The following is a 19,407-nucleotide window of genomic DNA, read 5'->3' on the forward strand; positions in this document are numbered from 1 at the left end:
AAACAGTGACAGCTTTACTTCTTCTTTTCCGATTTGGATTCCTTTTATTTCCTTTTCTTCTCTGATTGCTGTCGCTAAAACTTCCAAAACTATGTTGAATAAGAGTGGTGAGAGTGGGCAACCTTGTTTTGTTCCTGATCTTAGTGGAAATGCTTTCAGTTTTTCACCATTGAGGATGATGTTGAAAATGCCCCACTCTTGAAAATATGATACAACTTACCCGTAAGGGTGAGTGGATGAAATAGCTCTCATTTTATACCAATTTTCCACACTTTTTCAAAACTAGTTTGTTATAATTATTTAATCATTATAGCTGCCATTTTTTGCGTTCCTGTTATATGTCAAGCACTGTGGCAACCTTGTCATACCAGTTTTCTCATTTAATCCTCAGAAAAATCCTGAGAGGATGTTATTTTAATTTACAGATAAGATACAAGAATCAAGATAGGCTAGATTATGCTGTGGTAATAGACAGTCCCTGCATCTCAGGGGATTATTCCTCACTTCGACTACATGTCCATGGCGGGTGCATACCCCTCACAGGATGGTGGACTTTGGGGGTCTGAGCCATTCTTACTGGAATGACTTGGAGACCCAAACTGACAGAGCAGCCATCATCTAGAAAGTTGTCAGTCTCTGTGCCTGAGGGGAAGAGGACCCTGCAAGGTCTCAATCCAACAAGCATATGTTCTGGCCCAGAAATAGCACATGTCACTCACAGCCCATTAGCCAGAACCAGTCACATACACAGCCCTGCCCAAACAAAGGAGGTCAAGAAGTACAGCTCTTCCAGGTCGCCGGAACAGGGACAAATGGAAACACATGGCAAACAGCACTACCGCACGACGGAATTGAGGCTCAGAGAGGTAAAATACTCGCCGAAAATCACATACGCAGTAAGTGACAGAGATTCACTGGATTATTCTATCAAATACTTGACAAGTCGATGTCTGAGATTGCTTGTGTCTGAATCACCTTGATGAGGGAGGTCTCTAGCCCTGTTCAGGCACCCGACGTAGTTGGTCAGCCGGGGGACTGCGGTAGCTGTCATATAGCTCCCTTGTACGCTTTCCCCTTGGCAACGTTATTACGGAAGGAAAGTGGGTTCTTGCAAATGACTCTGACTCTTCCTATACACCGTACGTAGACCACATGCCCTTACTGCTCCCTTTAAAATGTGAATTTTTCCCTTTCATTGCTGGATTTTCCTGAAAACGAGTTGGTTGCCCGGCATTCTCCAAAGGTCACCAGTAAGGTTCCTCTTTGTTGTTGTTATTGTTGATGAGTGTCATTATGAACTCCTGGCTTTTGAACATGTTGGTGGGCTTCAAACCATCGTTATGTGGTGTTGAGCAGAGGAGTGAAATGATTTGACTTGCGCTCTGCTCCTGGGTTGAAAAGAGACAGGTAAGGGAGCCAGGATGAAAGCAGAGGGGCCAGCTGGACAGCAGTACAGTCCAGGAGGTAGCTGTTGGTATCTTGGCCAGGGTGGTGGTAATGAAGGTGGTGAGAAGTGGCTGGCTTCTGGACATACTTTGAGAGAGGGGCCGAGAGAATTTTCTGACCAGTTGGATGTGGAGTGTGGGAGAAAGAGAGCACGCCAGGCCCCCTCCGAGGTTTGGGGACTGAGCAAGTAGCATTTGTGGGTCAAATGCCCTATCTGTGTTTCCTTTCACTTCCAGTGCCACACAGGGAAAGTCCCAAGGTTGTGAGTAGCAGGACTGCCCTGACAGCGGGCCACACAGGGAAAGCAAGGGCTCCCCAGAGGAGTTCATCTGAGGCCTGGTCATAATCACTCCATCGTGGAGTGATCAGCAGTGGGCGGATCTTTACTCATAAGCGTGCCCTGAGACAACATGGAATAGTTAATGTACAAAAGGCACAGCACACAAACCTAGAGAACCTTAAGTATTACAACCCAACGGAAGCTTGTTTCTAACAGTGTAATTACCATAATCCTCCCTCCCCACAAGCCACTAGTATGATTATCTGCTGGTTCACTGTTTCAGTGGAATGCGTTAAAAATAAAATACCCTTAGTGAATCCACCCATGGGAGAGAGAATTGACACGATCTTATTTCTGCAGGTGCGGAAAAACTTCCAAATCTTTTGACATGGTGAATTAGATATGCTGGAGGGGAGAATTTGTGGGTGGAGGGGTGAACAGCAACACAACTGCTAGGAGTGAATACAAGGTGAGGTATACCCAGGACACTTTCTAAGCATGCCTGTAGCTTCAGTATCCAGTACAGTAGATGTCAGAGTAAAGAAAATGAACAAGAGCCAAAGAGAGGCCTTACAGAATGGTGAAAGGATCAGTACACCAGGGAGACATAAAGATCCTAAATGTGTACACACCAAACAACAGAGCCTCAAAGTACATGAAGGAAAAACTGGTGGAGATGAAAGGAGAAAGTGCCAGATCTAAAATTATAGTGGGGGCTTTCCACACCCACCTCCCCCTTAGCAAGTGACAGAATTGCTAGAGAGAAAATCAGCAAGGATATAGGAGACCTGATTAACACAGTAAACTAATGAGATCTGCATGACATAAATAGAACAGTCTGCGCAACAACAGCAGAATACAGTTTTTTTCCCCGAGGGTCTCTGTAACATTCACCAAGTTAGACCATCTCCTCGACCATCAGACAAGCGTCAGTAAATTCAAAAAGAATTGAGGGACTTCCCTGGTGGCGCAGTGGTTAAGAATCCGCCTTCCAGTGCAGGGGACGCAGGTTTGAGTCCCGGTCAGGAAGATCCGACATGCCGCAGAGCAGCTAAGCCCGTGCGCTTGAACTACTGAGCTGCGCTCTAGAGCCCTCGAGCCACAACTACTGAGCCCGCGTGCCTAGAGCCCAAGCTCCGCGACGAGAAGCCGCCGAAACGGGAAGCCCGTGCACCACAACGAAGAGTAGCCCCCGCTCGCCTCAAGTAGAGAAAGCCTGTGTGCAGCAAAGAAGACCCAACACTGCCATAAATAAAGAAATAAAATTATTTAAAAAAATAAAAAAGGAAGACTTGAAATCTCCCAGAGTGTGTTTCCTGGCCATGATGGAATCAAATTAGAAAACAGTAATAGAAAGCAAAAAGAAGAATCCCTAAACACTTGCAAATGCTGGTTGACACATCATTCCAGGTTATCATTCACACCCTTGTTAAAAAAGTGCTGAAATTAGGAAGAGTTGCCTGCTGAGCTGAAAGGCATTTCAGGCTGGCCCAATAGAGAGCTCACTCTGGCTCTTTCAAACAGAGTATTGTTCAGGGCAAGGCTGGAGGGAGGGAGGCAGTTCAGGAGGCCTTTACATCAGTGTCACCTGACATTAAAGCTCCAAGTGCACTGGCAAAGGAAGTCCAGCTAGCTTGCTGGTTGTTAGTGGAATCGGTTTGGCGGCTCCTTGGACTTGGGAAGCATGAGAGAGGTATTGGTGTGGTTGCTGGAAAGTCCTGAGAGAAGGCAAGATTCGGGGGCCTTCCTGGTATCTCTATGACTGGTGTCCAGTCTAACCCATGGATGCATACACCTCGGTTCTTTATCAGTCCTGCTCCACTGTTTTAAAAGTTTCAGCGCAGTTGTCCTCTCCTGCCTCCTCTTTCTCCTCCCTCTTTGTCGTCCTCTTCCTCATCCTACTCCTCCTCGATTCTTCCCCTGATAGTGCCATCTGTTGGATAAGGCTGTCCTCTCTGCACAGGCAGAAGAGTGTCCTTTCTGAGGCTTGTGGGACTGGTCCCTTAGGCCAGGTTGGCACTTTGCCTGCCCTACCATGCTGTTAGCCTAAGACATGGAATGTGGTAAGTGGACCACAGATGGTGTCTGCAAACTTGTATTTTTGTTCCTCTTTTCAGAATACAGTGATGGTGGTAGACCACCTCAAGGAAGAAAGAAAGGCTGGAGTTCTTTCCCAGGTAATTCTGGCGAGAGGAACCCTCATTATGAACACGATAGATGTGAGCCTCAGCCCTCACAGCTCCAGGAGGATGATGGAAACGTGGTGAAGAGGGATGTCCAGGAGGACCCCGAAGTAAGACAGTAAGTGGCCAGGCAGCAGGGTTTGTGCACAGCAGCCCCTGGGACTATGCACCTCTCTCACGTTCCGTGGACTTGTTTTTCTTCTCTCACTGCAAATCTGAGGCATGCTAGAAGTGAAATAATGGTTGAGCAATCCTAATTGTAGTGCTGGTGTCAAAGGCACGAGGGTGTACAGAAGACTTTCTTAGCACTTATGGCCACTCACCCGCCTTCTCTCCATATCCCCCCTGCAGCTCTCCCTGTACCATCCCAGGCAACAAGAGAGGAGTGAGATGGCACAGTGAAGGCCACATGCATACTACTATGTGGAGAAACAGAAAACCTCTGGAGAGAGAAATGGGGGAGAACACACAAGATGGAACCCCAGGGAGCTGGTTCAGGGTCACAGTGAGTATCCTGAAAAATGTATGGAATGTGCAGGAGAGAAAAGGTAGGGGGAGCTGTGTTGGTCTCATGTAGAGATGCTGGTTCTTTCACTGGGGACAGTTTGTAATCTGTCCTTTTTATTACCAGGAGTTAACAGTCTTGTTCATCTAAGGGCAGGTTCAGAGAAGCAATGTAAAGGGAACAGGCTGACCGTGAGGAGAACGGAGGAGCCTGTCTCAAAGCAAAGATGGAAACTACTGCCAAGGATATGGAGCGACTCCACATTGGAGGTCTCAGTTTGGCAAGCTGAGTGTGGGAGACAGAGGGTCGAGCCTCTGGAGACCTTGTCTGAGGGGCAAGCAGTGTGTGCGCTGGGTAGGATCTCCTGCAAATTTATAAAAGGAACATCATCTCTGACACCTTGATTATGTGGAAGAGAGTTTGACTGGAGAGAAAGAGTATTTAGGAAATCCATATTACGCACACCCATAAGAAATCATGCCAGTGGTCCCTTCTTTACAAGCCCTTTCAAGCTCAGTAGAAGGCCGGGAAAGAACAGGAAAAGGTTCATCCTCCAGCCTAAATTCCCTGTTGTCTGTCCTCTCTCCCATGCCTTCTTTTCATCCTTAGATTCCTTGTGGGATAAAGTATGACAAGACATGGCTAATGAAGTCAATCCAGAGCCATTGCAGTGTCCCCTTCACTCCAGTGGACGTAAGAGAGGATGCCGAAGCCAGACGCGTGGGCACAGGGAAGGGGGAGAGAGAGACCTGGTTCAGCAGGGTCTGTTGGCTTCTGATTCTATTGCTGTTGTATTCAATCCCTGTAGTTCCACTTTGTGAAAAATGGGGCTCGATTCTTTGTCCAGGAAGCTAGCACTGCCTGTGCATTGATGGATGTCAGCTACAAGATACATGACGAGGAGAGAGGAAAGGTGTGTGTTGAGGGCGTTACGTGTACCTCACCCTGAGGTTGGAGTACAGGCCAGGGGCTGGGGTTTTTTTGTTTGTTTGTTTGTTTGTTTTGCGGTACGCGGGCCTCTCACCATTGTGGCCTCTCCCGTCGCGGAGCACAGGATCCAGACGCCCAGGCGCAGCGGCCGCGGCTCACGGTCCCAGCCACTCTGCGGCACGTGGGATCCTCCCGAATCGGGGCACGAACCCGTGTCCCCTGCATCGGCAGGCGGACGCTCAACCACTGCGCCACCAGGGAAGCCCCTGGTTTTCTTCTTTGGAACTAGAGTTCCTGGTGCTTACCCCACCTCTTCTTGCTGTAGATACCTGTCTTTGTCAGGCCCTCCGCTGTTCCCTACTCTGTGCGGTATAAGTTGAAGCCAGAAGAAATGGAGCAGCTAAAGGTAATGCAGATGCAAGGCATGTTGTGTGCCAATGCTCAGACCCACCTCTCCTTCTTCCAGTCCCCCATCCCGCTCGCCCCCGATTTCCCTGCCACCACCACAGCCTCAGAGCGGCTCTCTCCATCTCTCTCTCTGCAGCTGACCTTGAGCAAACGATTTGATGTCTCCAAGCTAGCTCTTGACCTCCAGAGTCTCCGCCTTGACCCAGGTACGGCTGACAGCAGTAATTCTAGGGCGTGCGAGGGCACAGGGGTCTTCCTGGAGGGAGACTTAGGGATGGTAACGTGGGGAGGGGCTGGTGCTGGCCCCACACCCCACTCAGCCATCTGATTCCCTCCCCTCTCCTTCCTGAAGACTTGGTGGGCTATGATATTGATATATTTCTGAATCGAAGAAGCTGCATGACTGCCACCCTGCAGGTCATCGAAAAGAATTTCCCTGAGGTGAGGCTGTAGGCCCAGTGCTGGTATTAGGGTAGGGGGTGGAAGAGATGGGGAGGAGGGCAGATTTGTCTCCAAGGTCCTAGATAGTAACCTTCACTCTACCTCTTCTTGCCCCAAAGCTGTTGTCCTTGAACTTGAGCAACAACAAACTGTACCAGCTGGATGGCCTGTCTGACATTATACAGATGGCCCCCACGGTCAAGATCCTGAACCTCTCCAAAAATGAGGTGAGAAGAGGGAGCCAGGTCAAAGTTGGGTTGAGAGTGGGGGGGGTGCATATTAGTGGCCATCAGAGTGATGACAGGAGGCAGGTGAAGGTACCTGTGTGGGAGGGAGGGGTCTGGGGGTGCAGGGATCCAGATGTCCCTCTTTCCCTGGGATTCCTTTTCCCACTTCCACGCCATATTTCTCAGCTGACGTCTATGTGGGAGTTGAGCAATATGCAAGGGCTGAAGCTTGAAGAGCTGTGGCTGCAAGGGAACCCATTGTGTGACACCTTCCCAGACCAGTCCACCTATGTAAGGTCAGTGTGAACACCCTGTCACCCTTCTTGGTGACCTTCACCCATGGGAGCCTAGACTATCTGTGACAGTGCCCCTTTGCCAAAGGTGGCAGCCCTGGTCTTCTGGGAGGATCACAGGCCCCACCTTCTGCTCTCTCTGTGCCTATCACCGGTGAGGAGTTTCCTTCCCCTGACCTGCTCACCTCTGCAGGTGCTCTGGGGTCTGTTTCCAGCTCTCTGCGCCCAGCTATATTCCAGCAAGGCCTCCCAAGAGTGTGCCCCAGGAAGCAGGACTTCTCCTCCTCACCAGGACCAGGAGCGACCAGCCTTGATCCAGATGCTGGCGCCCTGGACTGAGAAGGGTCCTCCTGTCCAGGGCCTCTTGCTGAGAGAAGCCTTCCTTCTTCGTGCTGAGATGGGGTTTGCCTCCCCCGTTCTGAGAGGGGCCCTCTTCCCCTTCCTCCAAAGGGATCCCCCCTCCTCTCCCAGGTTGACATGGGGGCTTTCCTGCGCCATGCTGAGGGCTGAGGCCATGGGTGGCTGCTGTCATGACATCCATTCTGCTGGCCCAATGCCAGGAGCTGGACCCTCCTTGGGAGAAAGCAGGGCTCCTTGAGTCAAGGGGCCAGACGTGGGCTTACGCCAGTGATCAGAGGGCTTCCTGAGGCAGGAGTGGAAGGCAGAGGGCAGAGGTGGTAGATGAGAGAGAAGGACAGGCCTCTGAGGGGCACTTCCCATCCCTCCCTGCACACGTCACATCATCCCGCCTGGTCCTTCACAGGAGCCCTGGGCAGCCTGAGACAGGTATGATTCCTCAGATAAAGAACCAACTCAGAGAGGTGCAGGGGTCATCGGGAGAGAAGACAGTGATCATCAGAGGGGGCCACGGATCCTCAACCCCATACTGAGCTGGGACCTGACCCTTTCCTCCTTCTGAGGAAGATCTGCCCCCATGGCTGCTCGGTTTCCCGTGCCCAAGTCTGGCTGAGCTCACACAGGTGACATAGTTTCAGCCAGCATCCAGTGGGCCCCCAGCCCAACATGTGCATATTTTCCATTCCTACCTGGTGTGTCTGGGCGATTCTGGGGCAGGTGAAGAGCTGCAACAGGTGTGCCTTTTCCCCTTTCTTCTCTCTTCTTCCCTGACCCCGACCACTGGAGAGCTTCTTTTCCTTCCCATTGTTTTCTCTCTCTCCCTTGTCTCTGTGCCCCTATGTCTCTCTCATCTCTCCTTTCCTACCTTCACTCCCTTTCTGTCTTCATCCCCTCCATCTCCCTCCCTGAGCCCCACCTCACTCACCTCACTGTCCCAGCATCCTGGGCCATCCCGGGGGGTGTCGGGGTCTTGCCAGAGTGCTGGACCCCCAGTGAGGTAGCAGAGCCCCGGGCTCCCACTCCATCCCCTCTTCTCCCCACAGCATTCAGTGGGGCCCTGGAGGAAGGGAGGGAGGAGAAGGAAGCCCTGCAGCACGGGTTTGAAATGCTGGTCCCTGTGGCACTGGAGAAGGGAGTCCGAGTAGTCTGGGTGGGAGCTACCAAGGCGAAGGAGAGGAAGGGAGGGAGGGGAGGAATATTAAAGTGAAGGTACTGAGAGAGATGAGGAGACAGTGCCTTTCAGACAGTAAGATGACAGATGCTCAGTGCTCAACAGGCAAGTGGACCGAAAACCCTTAAAATCAGGAGCAGAGGTGGGCAAAGGGTGCTGCTGGATTGGCCAGAACACACTGATCTCTGTTTGTGGTATTACTGTTTTAACTCAAAGGAAGCATTGCAACCTTGAACTATCAACCACCTCTTCTCTATTTTTGGTTTTGGACAGGGCCATCAGAGAATGTTTCCCAAAGTTGTTACGCCTGGTAAGTGCCTACGTAAATCATTGTCTCTTACGAATGTCGGTGGCCTCTGCACCTGCCCTCAAGCCCTTTGGGTCTTGCCTAGATCACATATTGGCATCAGAACCTTAACCATTTTGGGGGACATGGACTCCTGAAAATGACATGGATATACTTGCTGGAAAAATACCCATAAATACACACACGCACACACACAAGTTGAATATAACACTAGAGACTTCCAGGACCTCATGATGAAGACATCCACTGTAAGCTTTCCCACGGAATTTCCAGGGCCCTTTCACACCTGACCTCTGACCCTCACCCTCCAGGGCCCATCCTTTTCCCAGATCATCCAGGGCCACTCCCCTGGTCTCCACTCCTGACTTCCTCTTCCCTTCTCCAGGATGGCCAGGAGTTACCGTCACCAGTGACCGTTGACGTTGACACTCCCTACATAGTAAAGCCCTGCAAGGTGAGGAAAAGGATCAAACAACATTTGGGGTGTTGCAGGGAGGCTTTATCTACTGCATAGTCTCAAGTGCCATTTGATTCCAAGGAAGCTACTTTGGATCTGATGAGCTGAAGAGCCTAGTCCTGCAATTCCTGAAGCAGTAAGTATCTCTGGGAAGGTGAGCAAGGGGGGCAGGTCTAGGACAGGTGAGGCCCCCTAAGCACAGGTCTGCTCAGGGGAGTTTTCAAGTCCATTTGAGGTCCAGACCACAGAGATAGACTGTCTTCATTGCTCCTCCTTAGGTACTACTTGATCCATGACTATGGAGACAGACAGGGTCTCGCGGGTGCTTATCACGAGGAGGCCTGCTTCTCCCTGACGATTCCCTTCCACCCCGAGGACCCAGCCCCATGAGTATGACAGTACAGCCTCTGCTCCCGGGCCGTGTGGCCCCCCAGCAGACACAGGCCAGCTCCTGCAAACACCCACCACCCACTGTTGCTCTTTGTCTCCTAGAAGCAGCTTGTGCGAGTATTTCAAGGACAGCAGGAATATGAAGAAGCAGGAATATGAAGGACCCCTGTGAGTGTGTGATGGGAAGACTGGGTGGGAAAGGGCGGTGAAGGGGTCAATCATAGGGCCCAGGGCGTGGCAGCCCCTGACCTTCACTCGCTTCCCCTCCCCTCACAGACCTGCGGGTCCAGCTGCTGAAGCCCACAAAACGTGTCATTTTGCACACTCTCTGTGTGTTGCCCAAGACTCAACATGACTTCAGCTCCTTCTGGTGGACACGTGGTTCCAGATGGTGAGTGCCTGCTTCCTCCCTCGGGCGGGCCCAGGAAGCCGCAGGTGGATGGGAGGTGGATGTGGTGTCTGGGCACCTCAACTCTTCCCTTTCAGGGAACGATGCTCTGCTTCTCTGTCAACGGGCTGTTCAAGGAAGGTGAGTGTGTGTAGACCCCCTCCCCAGATTCCCCACTGCTCCCTTCCCGTGGCCAGGCTCATTCCCTTAACCACCCAGCTTCTCTGACCCCTCCGTCGCCTTCCCTTCCCTTCCCTTCCCTTCTCTTCCCTGACCCCTTCCCTTCCCTTCCTTGCCCTTCCCTTACCTTACCTGCCTTTCCCCTCCTTTCCCCTCCCCTCCCTTCCCTCCCTTTCTCTTCCCTTCCCTTCCCTTCCCTTCCTTTCCCTTCCCCTCCCTTCCCTTCCCTTCCCATCCCTTCATTTCCCTCCCCCTCACTCCCCTCCCCTCCCGTCTATTCCCTCCCCTCCCCTCCCCTCCCTCCCCTTCCTCTCTGTGTTCTCCAACCCTCAGTCTTCCCACAGAACACCCAAGTCTGAGCTCTGTCCGTGCCTGTCTGCCCTCCACACCCTGGGTGTTGGGGACACAGGCTGTGGAGTTTGGTGGCTCTCAACCCAAATACTTACTCTGAGAACTTGGGCCATTAATTAAACTCGCAGTTTCCGCATTTGCACAATGGGGTAGTAGTATCCACCTCTTGGGCGGCTGTGAAAAATGCACCCCGTGAACTTGTGTGGTGGTCGTCAGGGGCCCTGTCACTGGGCGCAGACTGCTCCTATAGTTGCCCTCCCCATTCCCAACACCCTGGCCCCCGTGAACAACTGCCCTCTCAGCATGAGTGTCCAGTCACACCCTGACTGGGGACCGCTGTGTGAGCGTGTACAGCACGTGCAGCTGTAAGGGGTACTGTTGTTTGTTTGCTGTTGAAGTGGAAGGAAGTTCTCAGGGCTGTTTGCGTGCCTTCACCCGGACCTTCACCACTACCCCTGCCAGCTATTCCAGGTGAGAGCCCTGTTGTGGGTGGGAATGTCCATCCCAGCCTGGGCTCAGGGGCATGGGAATGTGGTGGTGCAGATCTTAGGTTTACTCGGTATTGTGGAAAGCCAGCAGGGGGATCCCAAGAGCAGTGTAGCCTAGTGGTTAAGAAGAGCATGGGCTCTGGAATCGGCCTATGCATTATCTCCTTGACCTAACACTCACTCGCTGTGTGACCTTGGTCAAGTCGCATGACCTCTCTGTGACTCAGTGTCTCCTTCCAAGAATGGGGATCAGACTGTCCACCCCTTGGGGTGTGGTAAAGTGTAAATACAAAATTGCCCGTGGGTTGAGGATAAACCTATAAATCGAGTGAAGGTGGAAGACAGTCTCTCCAAAGGTGGGCTTTGTGGGGAGGGGCAGAGGTACCAGTCAAGGAACCGGGGAGACAGACACAGGAGGGACGTGGAAGGAATCTGGTTGCTGAGTGCCAGTGGGAGCAAGATTGTTGTTAGGGGTGTGGTGGTGTTCACCTGTCCAGTTATCTGAGTGACCATTTTTCCTTCAGTCTTTTCATCATGAATGTCGAGCTGTTTGTATGGGATGTCAGCCCTAAAAAGAGCAAGAGCACATTCTCCATCCCAGTACCCACACCCTCCACCAGCTCCATGCCCAGTTTCTACTGGGAGCAGCAGCAAATGGTACAAGCTTTCTCCTCTCAGTCTGGGATGAACCTCCAGTGGTCTCAGAAGTGACTATTTTGTGTGCATGAGGATAAGAGAGAGCTGGGAGAATGAGGGAATTAAAAAGGGAACACACAGACAATTTGGAAAAATAAGTATTTGGGTATTTTGCTTCCAGAAAAAAAGGAAGCTCATGAAAAACGTATCCTAATTTTATGATGATATATGTGAAGAATTTTAAAAATAATATTATGCTCAGATGACATGATCTTTTATATGGAAAATCCTAAGAAATTTGCTAAGATACTGTAAGAATACATAAACAAGTTCAGCAGAATCTCAGGATATAAGATCAATACACAAAAATCATTTGTATTTCTATGCACTTACAATGAAAAATCCTAAATTGAAATTAAGAAAACAATTTGGTTTATCGTAGAACCAAAAAGAATAAATACTTAGAAAGAAATGTAACTAAAGAAGTGAGAAACTTATACTTTAAAATCTTCAAAACATTGTTGGAATAACTTAAACAAAACCTCAAAAAAATGGAAGGACATTCTGTGTTTGTAGACTGGAAGACTTAATATTGTTAAGATGATAATACTATTCAAAGTGGTCTACAGAGTCTACACCATATCTATCAAAGTCACTGTTGGCTCCTTTCCAGAAATTGATAAGGTGATTCTACAATTCACATGGAAATGCAATAGACTCAGAGTAGTCAAAGCAATATTGAAAGGGAATAAAGTTGAGAACTCACAAGTCCTGATCTTCACAATTTCAAAACTTACTACAAAGGTACTATAATCAAGACTGTATGACACTGACTTTTGATTGGTGAATGCAATAGAACTGAGAGTCGAGAATGAAACCCCGACACTTGTAGCCAATTAATTTTCAATAGGTGCCAAAATAATTAATGGAGAAAAAAATAGTCTTTTAAACAGGTGGTTCTGGGACACATGGGTATTAACATGCAAAAAAATAATAATTTTGACCCCTATCACACACCGTATACAAATATTGACTCAAAATGGATCAAAGGCCTAATGTAGAGTCTACAACTGTAAAAACCCTTACTGACTTTTTTCACTTAGTATGATAACCTCTAGGTCCATCCATGTTGCTGCAGCTGGCATTATTTCATTCTTTTTAATGGCTGAGTAATATTCCATTGTGTATATGTACCACACTTTCTTTATCCATTCCTCTGTTGATGGACATTTAGGTTGCTTCCATGTCTTGGCTATTGTACATAGTGCTAAAATGAACATTGGGCTGCATGTATCTTTTCGAATTATGGTTTTCTCTGGATATATGCTCAGGAGTGGGATTGCTGGATCATACAGTACCTCCATTTTTAGTTTTTTTAAGGAACCTCCGTACTGTTCTCCATAGTGGCTGTATCAATTTACATTCCCACCAACAGTGTAGGAGGGTTCCCTTTTCTCCACACCCTCTCCAGCATTTATTGTTTGTAGATTTTTTGATGATGGCCATTCTGACCCGTGTGTGGTGACACCTCATTGTAGTTTTGATTTGCATTTCTCTAATAATTAGTTATGTTGAGCATCTTTTCATGTGCTTTTTGGCCATCTGTATGTCTTCTTTGGAGAAATGTCTGTTTAGATCTTCTGCCCATTTTTTGATTGGGTAAGTGAAGTAAGACAGAGAAAGACAAATATCATATATCACTTATATGTGGAATATAATAAAAACAATACCAATGAACTTATTTACAAATCAGAAACAGACTCACAGTTCTCGAAATGAAACCTTATGGTTACCAAAGGGGAAATGTGGGGGGGAAGTGATAAATTAGGAGATTGGGATTAACATATACACACTACTATATATAAAATAGATAACTAATAAGGACCTACTGTATAGCACAAAGAACTCTACTCAATATTCTGTAATAACCTATATGGGAAAAGAATCTGAAAAAGAATGGAGTTATATATAACTGATTCACTTTGTTGTATAACTGAAACTAACACAACATTGTAAGTAAATTAACTCCAATAAAATATAAAAAAACACTTAGATGAAAACAGAGGTGTATATCTTCATGACCTTGAATTAGGCAACGGTTTCTTGTATATAACACCAAAAGCACAAGCAACCAAAGAAACAAGTAAATTGCTCTTCATCAAAAGTAAAAACTTCTGGGCTTCCCTGGTGGCGCAGCGGTTAAGAGTCCACCTGCCGATGCAGGGGACACAGGTTTGTGCCCCGGTCTGGGAAGATCCCACATGCTGCAGAACGGCTGCGCCCATGAGCCATGGCTGCTGGGCCTGCACGTCCGGAGCCTGTGCTCCGCAACGGGAGAGGCCACAACAGTGAGAGGCCCGCGTACCGCAAAAAAAAAAAAAAAGTAAAAACTTCTGTACATTAAAGGACACTATCAAGAAAGTGAAAATACAACCCACAAAATGGGAGAAAATATTTGCAAATCTCGTATCTGATAAGATCTACTATCTAGAATATTGAAGGATTTCACAACTCAACAATCAAAAGATAAATATCCCATTTAAAAATGGAGAAAGGATTTGAATAGATATTTCTCTAAAGATTGTATACAAGTGACCAACAAGCACATGAAAACGTGCTCAACATCATTAATCATTAGGAAAATACAAATCAGAACAACCACTTCACATATGCTAAGATGGCTTTAATCAATGAAACAAAAGATAAGCGTAGGTGAGGATGTGGAGAAATTAGAACTCTCATATATTACAGGTATCAAGGTTCAGTGGAGCACTCACTTTGGGAAAAAAATTTGGCAGTTCCTCAAAATGTTAAACACGGATTTACCAAATGACCCAGTAATCCTACTCCCAAGTATCTACCAGGAGAAATGAGAACATACGTTCACTCTAAAACTTGTTCAGGAACGTTCATAGCAGCATTATTGATAATAGCCGAAAAGTGGAAACAACCCAAATGTCCTTTAGCTGACGCATGGATGAATAAATCTGGTACATCCATATAGTAGAATATTATTCACTCATAAAAATGTACAGTTCTGATATATGTCATAACATGATCAACCTTGAAAACATTATGCTAAGTGAAAAGCCAGTCACAAAAGTTGAATATAGTGTGAAATGTCCAGAATCGGCAAATCCACAGGGACCAAAAGCAGATTAGTGGTTGCCAGGTTCTGGGGGAAGGGGAGGAATAGGGAGTGATCACTAATGGTTAAGGAGTTTCTTTTCAAGGTGATAAAACTATTTTGGAATTAGATAGTTGTGCAATCTTGTGGATATCCTAAAAAGCACTGACTTGTATTCTTTAAAATAGTGTGTACATTATATCTCAAAAAAAGATGGCTGGAAATTTGTACTTAAAAATGTTTCACTTAACGGCTATCATCAAAAAATCTACAGACAATAAATGCTGGAGAGGGTGTGGAGAAAAGGGAACCCTCTTGCACTGTTGGTGGGAATGTAAATTGATACAGTCACTATGGAGAACAGTATGGAGGTTCCTTAAAAAACTACAAATAGAACTACCATATGACCCAGCAATCCCACTACTGGGCATATACCCTGAGAAAACCATAATTCAAAAAGAGTCATGTACCACAATGTTCATTGCAGCTCTATTTACAATAGCCCAGAGATGGAAACAACCTAAGTGCCCATCATCGGATGAATGGATAAAGAAGATGTGGCACTTATATACAATGTAATATTACTCAGCCATAAAAAGAAACAAAATTGAGTTATTCGTAGTGAGGTGGATGGACCTAGAGTCTGTCATACAGAGTGAAGTAAGTCAGAAGGAGAAAAATAAATACCGTATGCTAACACATATATATGGAATCTAAAAAAAAAAATGGTCATGAAGAACCTAGGGGTAAGACAGGAATAAAGACACAGACTTACTGGAGGACGGACTTGAGGATATGGGGAAGGGGAAGAGTGAGCTGTGACAAAGTGAGAGAGTGGCATGGGCATATATACACTACCAAATGTAAAATCGATAGCTAGTGGGAAGCAGCCGCATAGCACAGGGAAATCAGCTCGGTGCTTTGTGACCACCCAGAGGGGTGGGATAGGGAGGGTGGGAGGGAGGGAGACGCAAGAGGGAAGAGATATGGGGATATATGTATAGGTATAACTGATTCACTTTGTTAGAAAGCAGAAACTAACACACCATTGTAAACAATTATATTCCAATAAAGATGTTAAAAAAAAAGACTAGTATGGAATCTAAAAGAAAAAGAAAGATTCTGACGAACCTAAGGGTAGGACAGGAATAAAGATGCAGACATAGAATGGACTTGAGGACACGGGGAGGGGGAAGGGAAAACAAAACAAAAACAAAAGCAAAAAAATTTTTCACTTGTTATTTTCTTGAACATCTTCCTTGATCAGTGTATATTAAGTTCCCTTGTTCTTTTGCACAGCTCTACTTTTGTGTTTTGAATTCTAGTGGGCATGAATGCTAGTGATAGATGGTTTGCTTTTCACTGGGTCTTTCTTCGTCATTACACATAGTGTTCATACGGGTACATGTGTCCCAGCAAGAAAGTGGCATAGATTTAGCGGTGTCATTGCATGGTCAGCGTGACTCTACTGTGGTACTAATGGAGATCACCTGTTGTTCTCCCACTGCAGGTACCTTCAGGACAACGAATGGAACTACACCAGAGCTGGTCAGGTCTTAAGTATGCTCAAGGTGAGGTCTGGGAATCAAGTGGGTTAAAGATGAATGTTTCTGGGCCTTCAGGGAGGCCAAGAAGGTGGAGGCCGGTGGCCTAAGAATGGAACTTGGGGAGCTGGCTCTTCTGACATCGCGACTCCTTCTCTCCAGACCAAGTGCAAGATCCCAGAAGAGGCCTTCAAAGAAATCCCCTAAAAGGAGTGCTTGGATGCCGTCTTTGTCTTCATCCATATCATCATTGTTTCTCTTTTCTCCAGCCTCAGGCCATGCCCATGAACAGGGTTGGAGGCCTGGCCGACAAAGAATGCAGAGTTACCTTGTAGGCCAGGTAACATAGCCAACTGAAGGGTCAGTTGTTTCTGTATTTTCCACACTCACAATTGCTGTTTGTTTTCATAATAAAGAGTGATGTTGCATGTTGTATGTTGTGTGTTCTGCATTGCTATTCCCTGCCCCAATCATGAGCCAGTGAGTCCAGGCCTGAAAGGCCTTGGTTGCCTTCCTGCCCGACCCCCATTGACCCTGGCAATCCCTAGCAGATATATCAGGCTTGACTCCATAGGTAGTTTGTCAATAAATTCTGATGAGAGGGGACGTGATATGCGTCCAGGGATTGGTTTTTGGAGGCAGAGTGACTCAGTCAAATGCTCTACCTAGACACTCTCAGAAACAGGCATATGACCCAGAACAACAGAGACTTTGCAAGGGATGCCGACTGGCTAGTGGAGGGCTTTGTAAGGAAGGAGGAAGATGAGGATGAACATGTTTTACTTCTTGTCCATAATCATTTCCAAAGACCATACCGTGAACAATTTCAAGATTTGCATACAGGTGAATGAGAAACAGGCCTTTTCACACCTCTCACCATGCTTCCATAAGGATTCTCATCCATCCACTGTACTGCCCCCTCTCCCTTTCTGAAGGTGCACTGTGGGAGGGATCTCACTTCAGTACCTTAGAGTAGGGGAGAGTCAGCCTGTCTGCCCATGCATTTCTCATGTACTTGAGCCATTTAATTTCACTTCCAAACAAACAACAATAACATGGAATCTCACATTATGGTCAGGTCTGTGTGACCTTTCTCATAAATGCAATTAGCAGTAGAGAATTGCAGGCAAGCGTTGAAAGGGACACTTGCACAACTTATTTTCTGTACTTCTGTAATTTTTGCACTTTAGACAACAAGCGGGCATAATTTTTGAAATTAAAATAATAGCAGTACCAAATTTCAAGTTACAATCGTATAATTGAACACACAGGTGAGGTACCACCAGTTTACAAATTATGCCTCCATTTTTGGGTCTTGAATAAGTTATTTCCTATCACTTGCCACTTTTCAGTTCTTTATGTCATTTACATGAAGGATCCATATATTGGCTTGTGAATGTCTTTAAAAATATGAACTAAGGAGATGATTGCCATTACATAAGGAATAATTCCATGTTATTCCAGTAGTGCCTCAACGATCAGAGACAGTCTTGGCATTCTCACCTAAAGAACTGAACAGAGATCACAGTGTATACTTCTCAGCTGCACTGTGAAGAATAGAGGTAGACTCAGATGTAAACCAACAATTGCATTGTCTGGCTCAATTCAGGCTCTCCAAGCTGTCTGAGTTCCCTCGTGGGCAGGGAAAATGGAACTCATCACATGGCCCCTCTACTTCCTCTCTCTACATCATCAGGCTTCCACATCCTTCACCTCCTTCCCTAGCCAGCTCAGATGCTGCCTTTGTCTTCCATTCACTTGTTCTCCTGCCAATTCCTTGCTTTCAATTCCCTTGCTCTCATGATCCTAGGCAAATGCTAACCCTGCAGCCTGACTCTCTCTCTGTCTCTGTCTCTCTTTTTAATCTCCAACTAACTTGTGTGCCTTCCCTCAGAATTGCTCTGGCTCCTGTGTGGTACTTTCTACTCCCAACACTTTGTCCCAGAACTTTTGTCTGAACTGATGCCCTTACCCCTGGGATCCCTGCTTGTACCCCCCACCCCCAGCCATACTACTGCTTATATTCCAAAATATGTATTCCATTTATCCTATTTACCTGATCATAAAGTTTTAATGGTATCATTCCCTGAATGATCACAGGATTTCCCTCCAGGCACTACTCCTTATGATCCTACCACCCTGTAACCCCTGTGCTGGAGAAAGCCAGTGTTTGGATGTGAACACTTCATTCCCTCAGTGGCCATATCGAAGGGAAGAAACCTCAGACCCATATCATGCAAGATTAGACATTGTACCTCATCCACACCAAAATAATATAAAGAAGGAAGAATTGGTGTTCAGCTGTTCTTAGCACCCTAACATGCATCAAAGAAAGGTGGTAAAGTACTGGTAGGAGGGCGCACTTCCTAGGGGTTGAGGATGGTGAGTGTCTGTGGCAGGGCCTGAAATTCTGCAGCTGTAACAGGATCCCAGGTGTGATGGTTAATTTTATGTGTCAAATTGTCTAGACTGTGGTACCCAGATATTTGGTCAAACACTATTATGGATATTTCTGTGAAGGCATTTTGGGGATGAGATTAATATTTAAATCAGTAGACTCTGAGTAAAGTAAATGACTCTCTATAATATAGGTGGGTCTCATCCAATTGGTTGAAGACTTGAATAGAAAATTGACTGACCTCCCCAGAGGGAGAGGGAATTTTGCCAGCAGACTGCCTTCAGACTCCTAACTGCAGCTCTTCCCTACGTCTCCAGCCTGCCAGCCTACCCTGCAGATTTTGGACTGGCCAGGTTCCACAGTTGCATGAGCCAATTCCTTTTTAAAAAATGAACAACTAGATGCCAACAAATTGAACAACCTACAAGAAATGGGAAAATTCTTAGAAACAACCTACCAAGATTGAATCAAGAAGAAATAGAAAATCTGAACAGACTAATTACTAGTAAGGAGATTGAATTAGTAATAAAAAAATCTCCCAGGGCTTCCCTGGTGGCGCAGTGGTTGAGAGTCCGCCTGCCGATGCAGGGGACGTGGATTCGTGCCCCGGTCCGGGAGGATCCCACGTGCCGCGGAGCTGCTGGGCCCGTGAGCCATGGCCGCTGAGCCTGCACGTCCAGAGCCTGTGCTCCGCAACGGGAGAGGCCACAACAGTGAGGCCCGCATACGGCAAAAAAAAAAAAAAAAAAATCTCCCAATGAAGAAAAGCCCAGGACTAGATGGCTTCACTGGTACATTTCACCAAACATTTAAAGAATTAATGCCAATCCTTCTCAAACTCTTCCAAACAATTGAAGAGGAGGGAACATTCCGAAACCATTTTATGAAGCCAGCATTATT

General features: G+C 47.0%; 1 pseudogene; it reads left to right on the top strand.

The window, feature by feature from the left end:
* Positions 1 to 4,363: 4,363 nt before the first annotated feature.
* Positions 4,364 to 16,316, top strand: LOC115850316 (nuclear RNA export factor 2-like; annotated as a pseudogene).
* Positions 16,317 to 19,407: the final 3,091 nt, after the last annotated feature.

This window comes from Globicephala melas, chromosome X, assembly GCF_963455315.2.
Source record: "Globicephala melas chromosome X, mGloMel1.2, whole genome shotgun sequence".
Taxonomy (NCBI): domain Eukaryota; kingdom Metazoa; phylum Chordata; class Mammalia; order Artiodactyla; family Delphinidae; genus Globicephala; species Globicephala melas.